Source organism: Nicotiana sylvestris, chromosome 10 (genome assembly GCF_000393655.2).
Source record: "Nicotiana sylvestris chromosome 10, ASM39365v2, whole genome shotgun sequence".
Lineage (NCBI taxonomy): Eukaryota > Viridiplantae > Streptophyta > Magnoliopsida > Solanales > Solanaceae > Nicotiana > Nicotiana sylvestris.
In genome coordinates, this window is record NC_091066.1 from 46,387,258 (window position 1) to 46,403,528 (window position 16,271).

At 38.2% G+C, this 16,271-nt stretch overlaps 1 long non-coding RNA gene across 1 annotated transcript; it reads left to right on the forward strand.

Moving 5' to 3' along the window:
- Positions 1 to 3,459: 3,459 nt before the first annotated feature.
- On the forward strand, positions 3,460 to 11,270 carry LOC138880431 (uncharacterized). Its single transcript, XR_011403071.1, has 3 exons — positions 3,460 to 3,922; positions 10,696 to 10,793; positions 11,187 to 11,270. It is a non-coding gene; the product is annotated as an uncharacterized lncRNA (long non-coding RNA).
- Positions 11,271 to 16,271: the final 5,001 nt, after the last annotated feature.

Sequence of the window (16,271 nt, forward strand, 5' to 3'; positions counted from 1 at the left end):
CAAAATCAAAACTCTTGGAATGAGAAAATCATATTGAAGTGCCTATAAAGACAAATGAAGTTGAAAAGGTCAAGTCCCACGTGGCTAACCATTTTGCAAAGGTTTAAAAAGCCAAGGTACCCCAAATGCTTTGAAATTGAAGTTGGAAGAAAGAAGCCAGAAATGAAAGGCCTACGAAGGCGAAATAAAGTTGGAAAAGGTTAAGTCCCACGCGACTAGCCGTTGCACCAAAGTTTGAGGAGCCAAAAGTTCCCCAATGCTCCAAAGTTAAAAAAAAGCAACAAGTCAGAAGGGAAAGGCCCACAAAGGCAAAATAAAGTTGAAAAGGTTAAGTCCCACATGGCTAACTGTCATGGTAATGTTTGGAAAGCCAAAGTTTCTCCGAGGCCAGAAATGAAATCGGTCTTCTAAAACAGCCAGTTGTAGTTGAAAGTATCATCAAAGAAGCCGATCAAAATCAAGTGACTGAAACAATCAAGGCCACAAAATCCACCACCATTTCAAACTAACAATTGTTCTTTGTTTAAAAACAGAAAACATGCGCTATCCAAAAGCAACCTTTCCAGAAGCAGGTGCAACAAAAGGAAACCGCACAGAGGCTAAAATAGCATTGCAGCAATAATCAATCCAAAAGGAAAGTCTCCTCCAAATTATTTGCTGCATTTTCACTCATTAAATAAAATAAAAAGATGAAAAAGAAATGAAAAGAAAAGAAAGAAAAGAAGAAAAGTTCGAAGTCAGGGTAGTATAGGGTCTCCACTCCCTAGCTGCATTTTTCCAACATAGGCTCTCCACTCCCTAGTTGATGCCATCATAACCTGATGCCAACATAGGGTCACAACTCCCTAGTTGATGCCAACATAGGGTCTCTACTCCCTAGTTGATGCCAGCATAACCTGATGCCAACATAGGGTCACCAATCCCTAGTTGATGCTAACATATGGTCTCTCATCCCTAGTTGATGCCAGCATAACCTGATGCCAACATAGAGTCACCACTCCTAGTTGATGCCAACATAGGGTCTCCGCTCCCTAGCTGATGCCAGCATAACCTGATGCTAGCATAACCAGATGCCAACATAGGGTTACCACTCCCTAGTTGATGCCAACATAGGGTCTCCACTCCCTAGCTGATGCCAACATAACCTGATGTCAAAATATGGTCACCACTCCCTAGTTGATGCCAACATAGGGTCTCCACTCCCTAGTTGATGCCAGCATAACATGATGCCAACATAGGGTCACCACTCCCTAGATGATGCCAACATAGGGTCTCCACTCTCTAGTTGATGTCAGCATAACCTGATGATTTTCCAACATAGGGTCTCCACTCCCTAGTTGATGCCAGCATAACCTAATGATTTTCCAACATAGGGTCTCCACTCCCTAGTTGATGCCACCATAACCTGATGCCAACATAGGGTCACCACTCCATAGTTGATGCCAATGTAGGGTCACCACTCCCTAGTTTATGTCAACATAACCTGATGCCAGCATAAGGTCACCACTCCCTAGTTAATACCAACATAGGGTCTCCACTTCCTAATTGATGCCAACATAACCTGATACTAACATAGGGTCACCACTCCCTAGTTGATGCCAACATAGGGTCTCCACTCCTTAGTTGATGCCAGAATAACCTAATGCCAACATAGGGTCACCACTCCCTAGTTGATGCCAACATAGGGTCTCCACTCCCTAGTTGATGCCAATATAACCTGATGACTTTCCAACATAGGGTCTCCACTCCCAAGTTGATGCAAGCATAACCTGATATTTTTCCAACATAGGATCCCATTCTCTAGTTGATGCCAGCATAAACTGATGACTTTCCAACAGAGGGTCCCACTCCCTAATTGATGTCAGCATAACCTGATGACTTTCCAACATATCCCATTCCATAATTGATGCTAGCATAACCTGATGACTTCCTAACATAGGGTATCCATTCCCTAGTTGATGCCAGCATAACCTGATGCCAACATAGGGTCTTCACTCCCTAGTTGATGCCAACATAGGATCTCCACTCCTTAATTGATGCCAACATAGGGTCTCCACTCCTAGTTAATGCCAACATAGGGTCTCCTCTCCCTAGTTGATGTCAGCATAACCTGATACCAACATAAGGGTCACCACTCCCTAGGTGATGACTTTCCAATAATAAGGTCTTCAATCCCTAGTTAATTTCATTTTAGATATTGGGTCTCCACTCCCTAATCTATTTTTCGCAAGGATACACAATCCTGATTTTATTGCTTTCAATAATGAAGTCGTACAGAGTTTTAATTACAAATAACTCAAGAAATTTTCCTAGTGAAAATTGGGGAAAAAAAATCCGTTCGTTTGATTGTTTTGGTGCCTGCGCAAGTTATACCTCGAGACACAGGGTTCGAAACAACCAAAAGAAGAAGTCTCAATCCAAAATAAAAGAAAAAGAAGAAAAGAAAAAGAAGTGAACTCAAAGTGCAGAAGCGGAGAAAAGATGTGGACTGCTCAAGACATGATTGAAGTCACAAGCTTTGCATGTCTCGCCTTGATCCGAAAAGTTGAAGAAGAATGAACCAGCACTTGCAGCTAACAAGCATCAAGATTCAGATCAAAGTCTGCGTAAAGAACCAGCCAAGACTCAAGATCAAGCTTTAGAAGATTTATAGATAAGAATCTTGTAACTCGTAGATGATAGGTTTAGTTAGTTTAGTTTTTCATTTTGATTTTGGTGTTATAAGGAGCTCAGCAAGCAGTAACAGCAGCAACAACATTGAAATCACAGTTTTACGATAGTCCCAGCTAACAAAATTTTCAGAACTACACCGACCTGATTCCTTTAAAGCCAAGGATATGTAGGGAACCTCTTAAGCAAGGTTCGGTCAAACATTTTCAAAACGCTTCCAAATGGAGTATCAAATGGGCAAAAATTGCTCGTAATTTCTCACTTTATCGTTGCCCAAAAACTCTTCATGTTCTCGAGCGAAAGAGGGGCAACTGTGAGCACCTAATTTTTGCCCTGCATATAAATAACTCCTAAAAATAAACCAGATATAATTTTAATGGATTTTAGGAATTTTTCTTTATTTAGTTGCATTTTATACATTTTTAATATCTTAAAATCATAGAAAAAGCCATAAAAATTGTCACATTTTTATTTCATGCCATCTTAGGTTTAATTTGCATTTAGGAATTAATTACATTGAGTTAATTGCATTATCAAACAAAAATCACAAAAAAAAGTAAAAAAAATTAATACAAGTCATTTTTAGATTTTTAGCTTTTGGTTTTAAATTTGTAGTTTTTTGAGGTTCATTAGCTCAACTTGGGCCAGTCTAAGCCCATCCTCGTTTCAGCCTTCTCGCCTGGCCCAAAACCCCCATATCCGCCCCAGCCCAGTTCCTGCCTGGCCCAACACCCATTTTTTAAAATTAAAACTAGACCCGCCCCATTTCCTAACCTAGATCAAAAAACCTAAGAAGACCCCCCTCTGTAAAAAGAAAAATGATAAATGGCGCACCCCTCCCATCTTGAAAGAGATCAGATTCCCCCATTTTTGGAAATCCCAGCACTGTCTTCTTCCCCTCTAATTCCATTTCTCTGAAGAACAACCCCAGATCCTCACTCTCAAAAGATACACGCATTCAAAACACCGGCCAACATACGAAATTGAGGCTGATATTAAAAGACCATTTTTGAGATTTTGGAATAAAGGTTTCGAAAAAAAGAGACAGATGAGAATCAAAAGCAATGTTCTTAAAATACTCTCATATTATTGTGTTTTATTCCACACTTTTGGGTTTTAAAGAGAAGTCCATTCAAATCGTCGTTCGATTTCGCTGCTTTTGCTATCGCTGTGTTGCCATTGTTTCTGTTGTTGGAGCTTCCCCTCAATTTCAGAACTCTTTTCGGTCAAATTTAATTGTTCTTGATGTTAGGTAGGTGGATTCACTCCTTTTATACTTTGCCTTAAATTAAATAATAAAATGATGGTATAATATATAAATTGGTCTGAGTTTGTTAATGAGAATGAATGCCTATTCTTATTTCATGGTCAGATACATCTGAATTTTATCACTGACAAATGGAGTCGAAGGTTTGTGATTGTGAAAGTGTTTGGACGAAACATAAACTTTGATATTTTTATTTGAATGGACTATTTGGTTTTTTTTTTTGACTGATTTTTCTAGGTTTCAGTGTGAAACTATATTTGAATTATTAGACTCCTTTTCGAGTTCAACATTCTTGTGCCCTATGTTGAGACACACAACCCAAACTTTAATTTGCCTTAATTATTAATTTTGTTAGGCTTGTTTTGACCGTAAATCTCGTGTTAAACTTTATGCATACCATTTGGAATTCATGAATCAAGCTCTCAGTTCATTTCAAGTGTCTGTTATTATAGAAGTCTTCATTAGGCATGTGAATCTTTGTGAAACTATTCTTAATGTTTGGATAATTCTTGATTCCATTTTTGACGTATTCTTTCATCGTAATTTGTGTCATTTTGTAACATCCTACTTGTTTACGTTCATGCAAACTATTGGAGACATTAAGTTAAAATTGGATGTTTGTTGAACCAGAATATTATTTTTTTTGAATTTTCTCAATCTTCACTTATTCATCCACATTGACTATCCATAATTTGTGTCCTTGCAATAACCTCAAGTTAGTTCTTTTAGGAGAATTATGAACACCTGTAGTTTGCTTTAGGCATGTTAATAATAATCATCATGACTATGGATACGGTTCCCGCGGCATGGTCACGATACGTAAATCCCAATTCGGGAGTGTATTTCATGTGACCCCGACCATAACTTCAAACAATAATTAAAATAAACATGTTGTAAATTGCGGGTGCATTTCATGTGACGCAATTCGCTATGTGTTCAAAACAATAAGTGCGTGATATTGTGACTTATTTAAATAAACTCCGTAAATAATTAAAAGCGGTATAAAGTTAAAATGCACAATAGGTTTAAAACATGTAATTAATAAGATAATTAGACCAATTATTAATAGTTGAGCGACCATACTAAAACTATGGAACCCGGAAATGCCTAACACCTTTTCCCGAGTTAACAGAATTCCTTATCCGGTCTTCTGTGTTCGTGGACCAAAAATAGAGTCAATTTTTCTCGATTTGGGATTTAAAATGAACCGGTGACTTGGGACAACATAAATTATTCCAAGTGGCGACTATTAAATTAAATAAATAATCCCATTTCATTTAATGTCACTTTAATTTAAAAAACTCTCTTATATCCCCCATCGGGTAAAAAGGAGGTGTGACAGCCCGTGCAATTCGAAAACCTTTGTTTGCAGATGAATGCACTACCAAGCATACAAGAATCTTCTATGCATGGATGCTGATCAAAGTCAATGTAACAAAAACCCTGCCTACAGAGATAGTTGTTATGAATCCTAGAGGCAGGAAATTCTAATAGTAGTTGGTGTATGAGTGGAAGCCTAACTATTGTTACAAATGCAAAAAGATTAGGCACATATGCCCTACTCAACAAGGGCCTAAATTGCAACAGAATGAGCAACCAAAACGAATAAGATAACAAAAGAAAAATAACATATGATCGAGATCTAAACGACCAGTGGGGGTTGAAACTACCAACAAAGTGAATAAGCCACAAACTCCCATATCATAACAACAAGAACAGGTTAGCTTAGCAGTGGTAACTCTGGAAGCTAACTTGTCACATGAGACTAGAAGGATTCATGAGATTACTGGACATGAGGCTACAAGAATGAGATCAACAGGTAAAGGCAAAAGGGTGGAAACCCAGTGATGAACTTAAAAAGTTTTCCTTTACTATCATCTCCTGTAAATATGAATAGCCTCCATAAAGGGTCTACGAGTACTAGTGTGAGCTCCTCTATACCTCATGACAGAGGTGGGGGAACTCACAAGACTCTATGACTTGGCTAATATAGAATGTCAGGAGCATCAATAAGTGGTACAAGCAGAAAGAGCTGAAGAACTATCTTAAAGCTAAAAACATAAAGCTTGCTGGTATCATAGAAACTCGAGTTAAGGAACATAATATAAAGAAAGTATGCTCCCATATTGCCCCTGACTGGGAAAGTTTGCACAATTACACATGTACAACTAATGGGAGAATATGGCTAATATGGCCATATATTATAAAGTTACTCTAATTAGAGCAGAAGCACAAGTTGTTCATTGCCTAGTTAATGAAATCATAGGAGATCAGGAATGTATACTTACAATGGTCTATAGATGCAACACTATTGAGCAAAGGAAACAATTGTGGGCTAACCTAATTGAGATTGGTCAGGGGGTCAACAAACCATGGATCCTTGGAGGAGATTTCAACTCTGTATTGTAGCTTCAAGACAGGATAAATGGAAATCAGGTAAACCTTGATGAGTTCATGACTTCACAAAGTGTGTTCAAGATTTAGGTATTAATGAATTGACATAGGAAGAGGATTACTACAGTTAGTCTAACAAACAAGATGGAGTGGATAGAATTTGGAGCAAAATTGATAGAATATTTGGCAACTATGAATGGATGATGTAGTGGGGACACATCACTACTGTATATGATATTCCTTTCATATATGATTATGTCTCTATGAGCTTGAACCTCACAGTAGACCAGGGCAGCAATAGAATTCCTTTAAAGTTCATTAATATATGGGCTAAACATGAAACCTTTCTATGTATTGTACAACAAGTTTGGAATCAGATAGTGTACAGGTGGACAATGTAGGACATGTGGGTGAAATTGAAGAAACTCTGGACATTACTTAGGAAACTTAATATTGAAGAGTTTAAATTCATCAGACAGAAGATTGCTACAGCTAGGAATGAGCTTCTCATAGTTCAAAAGAGCATTAATGCTAGTTGTACTGACGAGCTGAATGAGAAGGAGAAGAATCTTATCCAAAGCCTAGAAAAATGGGATATGCCAAAAGAAGGAGCCTCAAGGCAAAAATCTAGAGCTAAATGGATAAAATTAGGTGACTCTAATACAAGGTATTCTACAGTTGTGATAAAGGAAAGGCTCCACATGAAGCAGATCAAGAAACCACATTCACTTGCAGGTTGTAGACTAACTGATCCAGAAGCTATAACAGTAGAGATTGTTGAGTTTTATAAATCACTCATAGGGACTGCTGCTCACTCACTACATGCAATAAACAAGTTGGTAATGTAAAAGGGACCAAATCATTCGCAACAACAAAGAATGGAACTTTGTAAAGATGTAACTGAGGAAGAGATCTATGAAGGACTATGCTCCATTAAAGAAGATAAAGAACTAGGAATAGATAGTTACAATGCATGTTTTTTCAAGAAGGCATGATCTGTTATCAAAAAGGAAGTCATAGAAGCTTTGTTAGATTTCTTTTCTACAAGCAGAACGTACAGAGCTATCAATTACACTGCCATCACATTAGTGTCTGAGACTGCCAAGCCTAAAACTGTAAAGGAGTTTCGACCAATTACCTGCTGCATTCTGCTGCAAGATCATCTCTAAGGTTCTGGCAGCTCAACTACAAGCTGTCATTCCCAATGTTATAAATGAAGCTCAGACTGTATTCATCCCAGAGAGAAGAATTGTAGACAATATAATCCTAGCTCATGAACTAGTGAAGGCCTACTGTAGAAAATATATCTTACCTAGATGCATGATCAAGATAGACCTTTAGAAAGCGTATGGTTTTGTGGAATGGCATATATAAGACAAGTCATGGAAGAGATGGGATTCCCTTAGTTATTTACCTCATGAATAATGGAATGTATTCAAACTGTCAACTACTCCATCATTTTTAATGGAGAGACAAGAGTTCCCTTTAATGTTGCTAAAGGATTAAGACAAGGTGATCCAGTGTCACCTTTCTTATTTGCGATTATAATGGAGTTCTTGAGCAGAAATCTTAATTGTCTTAAGGAAGTCAGAGAGTTCAAATATCACCCTAAGTGTGATAAGCTGGGGACAACTCACCTTTGCTTTGTTGATGATCTACTGCTATTTACCAGAGGTGATATCAATTCTATAAAGGCAATAAAACAGAAATTTCTACAATTCACTTAGGTATATGGACTGCAGGCAAACATGAACAAAAGTGAAGTCTACTTTGATGGAGTTCCTACAGAGCATAAACAGCAGATTTTGTAGCAGTTAGGATTCACAGGTGTAGAATCCCCCTTTAACTACCTTGGAGTTCCATTACCTACAAAGAAACTCAGTATACTGCAGTGGCAATCCCTTATAGACAAAATGATTGCAAGGATCACTTCTTGAACTGCAAAGACACTATCCTATGCCAGGAGGGTACAATTATTACAGAGTGTATTATTTGGAATTCAGGCTTTCTGGGCTCAGCTGTTTGTGATACCTACCAAGGTGGTTAAGTTAATTGAAATAATGTGTAGATCATATATCTGGTCAGGTGGTAATGTAATCATAAAAAAAGCTTCGGTTGCATGGGATAGATTGTGTTTGCCCAAGGCTGGAGGTGGACTCAATATCACCAACCTAAGGATTTGGAATCGTGCAACAATAGCCAAAACTTGCTAGGATTTGGCACATAAGCAGGATAAACTGTGGATTCGATGGATTCACACATACTATATTAAGGGTCAGAAGTTCACCATTTGGACAACACCACATCAAGCTTGTTGGATGGTCAGGAAAGTGTTTGAGGCCAAGGAAGTTCTAGAGAATCAACAGTATATGCAGTCACACAAGAAAAGTTTAATCAGGCAAATATACTTGACTCTCCTTGGTGATTATAGTCCAATGGAATGGAAAAGCTTATTGTTTAGCAATGCAGCACGACCAAAAGCTAAATTCTCAATGTGGCTCATGATGCATGAAAAGCTATTAACTTCTGAAAGATTGTGTAAAATGGGGACTCAATGTGGATACACAATGTGTACTTTGTCAAAGGCGGGAGGAAAATAGAGAACACTTATTTATGCAGCGCGAGTACACTAAAAGTGTTTGGAACAAACTACTTCAATGGATGCAACATCAATGCCCTAGAACCAGAGATTGGCAGCAACATAACCAGTGGATTATCACATGTTCTAAAGGCAAATCTCAGCAGGCACAAGTGTTGAAGATGGTATTTGCACAAGCTGTGTATCAGATTTGGATTGAAAGGAACCTTAGAGTTTTTGAACAAAGAAGCAGACAATTAGGAATTATTGCGAAGGAGGTTGCTTATATATGCAGCGCACGAGTGCTACCTGGATCACGAACCTATCTGCATAGTCTCCAGTTTGAATAGGTTGTTTTGTATTTCTGGCATTTCTTTAGTAGATAGTTTTTAGAACTTAATTGGGAATGACTGTGTAGTATGTTGTAGTCTCCTAATGAGATAGCTAGTTGTGTGACCTTAGCTATGAGAATGTAAATATTTCTTTGGTGATTAATAAAATTAAATTGTTACCAAAAGAAAAGATGTATAATGAAAAAAATAGAAGAAAAGCCGAGCTAAAAACTTAGTATCATATGTGGCAATTGTCTCAAACTGAGGCACCAAAGGTCAAATTTGACCATGGATGCCTTCTGCCCTGTATAGCAAAACATGGGAAATTTTACGCCGGAAATCTACTTTTATTTGCAAGCAAGATGGGTTCACGTGTCCCAAGATTTTTAATGTGGAAATGCCCCGGCAACATATAATATAAATTGGACCGAACACAATAACTTTTATTTAAATTTTATATCTGTTTAAGTTATTAATTTAGAATTCATAATTTAAAAAGACAAAAATCATCCACCCATAAACTTTAAATTATCTAGCAGCTCAAGTTGCTATAATTGTGACTTAGGCCGTGGGCAACGAACGATCAAAAAGATCTTCACAATTTCATCAAAGTGCTCTTTTATTCAGTGGTGTACCCAAAATTCGTGCGCGAGAAATGTTTGACATATGCTTGCAAATCGATTTGCATTATACTTTGTATTATTTTCTAATAAAATTGTCTAATTTTACATAATTTAAAGTTTACATTTATAAATTTAAAAAATTGAGAAGCACTATCCATTAACACCCCTTACTGAAAGGTGTTCCCCAATAGCTGACATTCTTTAGCAGAGTAGGGAATACTCCCGTTTTGTTTGTAGAAGTTGCACAACCAAAGATATCACAGCTTACCAATCCAATTATGATGGATATTCAAAATAATTTTGAAATTTTACACTACATGCTGATTTTTAATACACATTTTTGTGTTAGTACAAATTAGTATGTATTACAATATATGCATAGCTTATCTCTGAATCAAAAACGACCGTTAAATGCACCTGAAATTGAGGCGGATCCAAAGCATTACATCCGAATTTACCAGTTGTTATTGTATAGTACAAATTTAAAATGATTATAAAAACTCATAAATTTTAAATTCTAAATCTGACTCTATCCTGAAATACCCTCCTTTGTTTATACCCAGCGAGGCAGCGGTAGCTGCTTATTGCCACTTCGATAAATAAATTTTGTAATCTAAAAAGCAGAAAAACAAAATATAATTCAGCTTTTGGTTGAGGAAATTTGGGGAAGTTTCTTGAAATGAAAGTTTACGTCTCAAGCAAGATTTGCTTGTTCCTTTCTACTTGTAATCTAAATACCTTTTCCCTTTCTATTTATTTTTCCTTCTCATTTTTTACTTTTTGGTTTTAGTTTTGTTTTTGCTAAATTGCTTGATTCGGTGATGTTAACAGCCGCGAGAAGTAACACGTGACCATGGAGAGTGGGAAGTGGTCAAAGTTGATGCTACCTCAAGAACCACGAGTAATGCACAATTTACAAACCGCCTACTGTAGGTCTTACATATACATACACAAATTATACGACATTGACGTGTTTATAAGTTGGTGACCACAAGCTACTAGAAAAATTAGCAAAATTTGCCACGTGCTTATTTAGCCCTTTTTTTTGTTGCAAAAGTTTCATAGCAATAGAATTAATTCATACTAAGAACATTTAAAGTTTGTAGCTCTTTTTAATGTCATTTTATGTTATGATGTGCTACGAAAAAAGTTACTATTGTTTTTAAGTATTTTTGTTAATAATTCTTACCTTTTGGAATAATTTTTTTTCTTTGGTAAACCTCTTGAAATAGTTTTGGGGGTTGAATTAAGTATATGGTTTATGTTTTCTTACATGGTATTAGAGCCAAACATATCCTAATTGTTTTGTTTTCTCATGTCAGCTCTGTTGGGAAGCATGTCAAGCTAATAGAAGAAAAAGAATATTTAAGAGAGAAAAGCAATAAATTGCACAAAACAAGACAAGACAAGATTTACATGGTTCGGCAATTTTTGCCTACTCCACGGCCACACAAAGAATAGCTCTTTATTAATTGAAGAGAGAAAGAAAAAAGTTTTTTTTGGGATGATCTACAAATGAAAATGTAGACCCCTATTTATATCGATGTAAGCGCTTACATCATAAGAATGTCGATGTAAGCGCTTACATCATAAGAATGTCGAGGTAAGCGCTTACATCACAAGAATGTCGATGTAAGCGCTTACATCATATTTTCATCTCTTTTTTATTTTTTTGTCTTTTATTTTATCTACTTTCACATACAACATTAGGTTTGGTCTTATCAATCTCCCCCTCAAACCTATGTTACATCAAGAAAGAAAATAAAAAAAATTTGCTCTTTTCTGGTGGCGCCTTCATGCTATCAGTCTTGAAGACTAACAGAGGCATTGCATAGCCTCAATTTGTCAACAGTGACAACTTTGGTCAACATGTCTGACGGGTTCTTTGATCCTGGTATCTTCTGCAGGGAAAGAGTTCCTTCGTTTATCAACTCTCGGATATGATGATACCTCAACTGGATATGCTTCGATCTTGCATGAAATACTAGATTCTTGGCAAGATGAATTGCACTCTGGCTATCGCTGAAAAGCTCACAATTGTCCTGCTCTTTAAGAAAATTCTTGAGCCAAATCATCTCTTTTCTAGCTTCTGAGATTGCCATATACTCTGCTTCAGTGGTAGATAGAGCAACACTTTTCTGAAGTCTGGACATCCAACTAACAGCAGTACCACCCAAGGTGAATATGTAACTCGTGGTACTTTATCAACTATCCAGATCGCCGCCTAAATTTGCATCAGCAAAACCTTGTAAGATAATATTGCTCTTTTTAAAATAAAGTGTCATACCTGAGGTGCCTTTGAGATATCGCAATATCCATTTTACACCTTCCCAATGCTCCTTTCCTATATCTGACATGTATCTACTAAGAACTCCAACTGCATGGGCTATGTCAGGTCTAGTGCAAACCATAGCATACATCAAACTTCCTACTGCTGAAGCATACGGAACTTTGGACATGTACTTCCTTTCTTCATCTGTCTTAGGTAATTGGTCCTTTGATAGATTTAGATAGCTTCCGAGTGGAGTGCTTCTGGTCTACATTATCCTATGTTACACCCTTTGTGGCTAATAAGTTTGGCATTGAACCTGAATTGATAAGTAAACCCCTCGCGGTATCTACTCCGATAGGAGATTCTGTGATTGCTAGAAGGGTATATAGAGGTTGCACTATGATGATTTGTAGTCGTCAAACCTCAGCAAATTTATTTGAGTTAGAAATGGTTGATTTTGATGTGATAATGGGAATGGACTGGTTGGCCTCATGCTATGCAAATGTTGACTGTCGTACGAAGATGGTTAGGTTCCAATTTCCGGGTGAACCCGTCATTGAATGGAAAGGGAACATTGCTACACCGAAAGGTAGGTTTATTTCCTATCTTAAGGCAAGGAAAATGATCTCAAAAGGTTACATTTATCATCTCGTTCGCGTTAGGGATGCGGAGGCGAAACCGCCTACTTTACAATCAATCCCTGTGGTCAACGAATTCCCAGATGTTTTCCCAGATGAACTCCCAGGCCTTCCTCCTGAAAGGGAGATTGAGTTTAGCATTGATGTGTTGCCTGACACTCAACCGATCTCTATTCCTCCATACAGAATGGCCCCGGCAGAGTTGCGAGAGTTGAAGGTGCAGTTGAAGGACTTGCTAGATAAGGGCTTTATTAGGCCTAGCACTTCACCTTGGGGTGCACCAGTCCTATTCGTGCGGAAGAAAGACGGGTCGTTACGGATGTGTATCGACTATCGACAGTTGAATAAGTCTACTATAAAGAACAAGTATCCACTTCCAAGAATTGATGACCTGTTTGACCAACTCCAGGGTGCCAAGTATTTCTCTAAGATTGATTTACGTTCAGGGTATCATCAGGTGAGGGTTAGGGAGAAGGATATTCCAAAGACGGCCTTCCGGACAAGATATGGGCACTTTGAGTTCTTGGTGATGTCGTTCGGGCTAACAAATGCCCCAGCAGCTTTTATGGATCTCATGAATACTATATTCAGGCCCTATCTTGATGTGTTCGTGATTGTATTCATTGATGACATTCTAGTATATTCTCGTTCGGAGGCGGAACATGCGGGCCACTTGCGGATAGTATTACAGACGCTTCAGGATCGTAAGTTATATGCTAAGCTCTCCAAATGTGAATTCTGGCTGAACTCAGTAGCATTCCTTGGCCATGTGATATCTGATGAGGGTATTAGTGTCGACACTCAGAAGATCGATGCAGTAAAGAATTGGCCGAGACCTACAACACCATCAGAAGTCCGCAGCTTCCTAGGGCTAGCAGGATATTATAGGCGGTTTGTAGAAGGATTTTCCTCTATATCATCACCATTGACTAAGTTAACACAAAAAGCTACCAAATTCCAGTGGTCTGACACTTGTGAACGTAGTTTTCAGGAGTTGAAGAATCGATTGACATCTGCACCAGTGCTCACTCTTCCTGAAGGAACAGAAGGTTATGTGGTATATTGTGATGCCTCAGGTATAGGTTTGGGGTGCGTATTGATGCAGCGTGGGAATGTGATTGCTTATGCATCAAGACAATTGAAGAAGCATGAAAAGAATTATCCAACCCATGATTTGGAATTGGCTGCAGTAATATATGCTTTGAAGATATGGCGGCACTACTTATACGGCGTCCATGTTGACATCTACACAGATCACAAGAGTTTACAATACATCTTCAAGCAGAAAGAGTTGAATTTGAGGCAGCGTAGGTGGCTTGAATTATTGAAAGACTACGACGTCGAGATATTGTATCATCCCGGTAAAGCCAATGTTGTGGCAGACGCTCTCAGCCGTAAATCAATGGGAAGCTTAGTACATATTGAGGCAGGTAGATGGGGGTTGATTAAAGAGCTTCATCAGCTAGCCAATATGAGAATCAGATTGTTAGACTCTGATGACGGAGGTGTTACTGTACAGAATACATCAGAATCATCTTTGGTAGCCGAGGTAAAAGCACGACAATATGAAGATCCTATCTTAGTACGATTAAGAGAAAGCATTCAACAGTGTAAAAGTATGGCTTTTGGGATCGGAAAAGATGGGGCACTGAGATACCAGAGCCGATTGTGTGTGCCTAATGTGGCAGGGTTGCGAGAGAAGATTATGAATGAGATTCATCAATCCCGATATTCCATCCATCCCGGCTCGACAAAGATGTATCATGATGTCAAGGAGCAATATTGGTGGGATAATATGAAGAAGTCTATTGCAGAATTTGTAGCCCAGTGTCCCAATTGTCAACAAGTAAAGATAGAACATCAGAAACCCGGTGGATTGCTTCAAAATATAGAGATTCCGACCTGGAAGTGGGAGGTGATTAATATGGACTTCATTATTGGATTACCTCGCTCTTATCATAAGTTTGACTCCATCTGGGTGATAATTGATCGACTTACAAAATGTGCCCATTTTCTGCCAGTGAAGACAACTTACACGGCTGAAGATTATGCAAAGTTGTATATCAAGGAGATTGTTAGGCTTCATGGTGTGCCCATATCTATTATATCAGACCGAGGAGCTCAATTTACGGCTAACTTTTGGAGGTCTTTCCAGAAGGGTTTAGGCACACAGGTAAATCTCAGCACTGCATTTCATCCGCAGACTGATGGACAGGCTGAACGTACCATTCAGACACTGGAAGATATGCTACGAGCATGTGTTCTAGATTTTAAGGGGAATTGGGATGATCATCTTCCACTCATAGAATTCGCCTATAACAATAGCTACCATTCCAGTATTAAAATGGCCCCATATGAGGCACTATACGGGAGGAGATGTAGATCACCAGTTGGATGGTTCGAAGTCGGTGAAACAGAATTATATGGGCCAGATTTGATTCACCAAGCTATTGAGAAGGTGAAAGTGATACAGGAGCGATTGAGGACGGCACAAAGCAGGCAAAAATCTTATTCTGATGTCCGACGTCGTGATCTAGAGTTTGAGGTTGGTGATTGGGTTTTCCTGAGGATCTCACCAATGAAGGGTATTATGCATTTTGGGAAGAAAGGTAAGCTGAGTCCAAGGTATATCGGGCCGTATAAAATTCTTCGACGGATTGGACAGGTTGCTTATGAGTTAGAATTGCCATCCGAATTGGAATTTGTCCACCCGGTATTCCATGTATCTATGTTGAGAAAATGTATTGGAGACCCTTCTCGAGTCATCCCTATCAAAGATGTACAAGTTACAGAGGACCTATCATATGAAGAAGTGCCAGTGGCGATATTAGATCGGCAAGTCCGCAAGCTGAGAACAAAAGATGTAGCTTCCGTCAAAGTATTGTGGAGGAACAAAAATATGGAAGAAATGACATGGGAAGCAAGAAGAGGAGATGAAGTCTAAATACCCTTACTTATTCCAGAATGAAGATAACAAGGATGCTGGTGGAAGACAGGATACATTGGAAGAAGAAACGGCTCTATGAGGTAAGCAATAATTTGAGAATACTCCTCCTTAATACAAAATGGTGATATGTAGATAATGTAAATACGCATAATGCTTTGTGTAGCCTTGTGAAGCCATATGTTGGGCTTAATTACTTGCAAGTTTTGCTAGTGACCATTTTATAGGGGAAAATTGATCGGAAATTTCCATTGGAATCCATGATGATTTAAACTCCCCATAAACCCTTACATTCGAGGACGAATGTTCCTAAGGGGGAGGGTGTTACAACCCATATCCACATGTGTTAGTTCATGACATATATTAGTTAACATAAATCCAAGAAGGAATTATCTTTGAGATGATAAGAAGTCAATCCTATTGGTCTTAAGTGATACAAGAGTGTATAAGGGTGATTAACCAGTATTAGAAGTTAAACGAATCAAGGATGTTGTAACTCGTATTTTCAGGTAATCTAGCGGTGCTTAATACACTCAAGAGGTCATTTATTAAG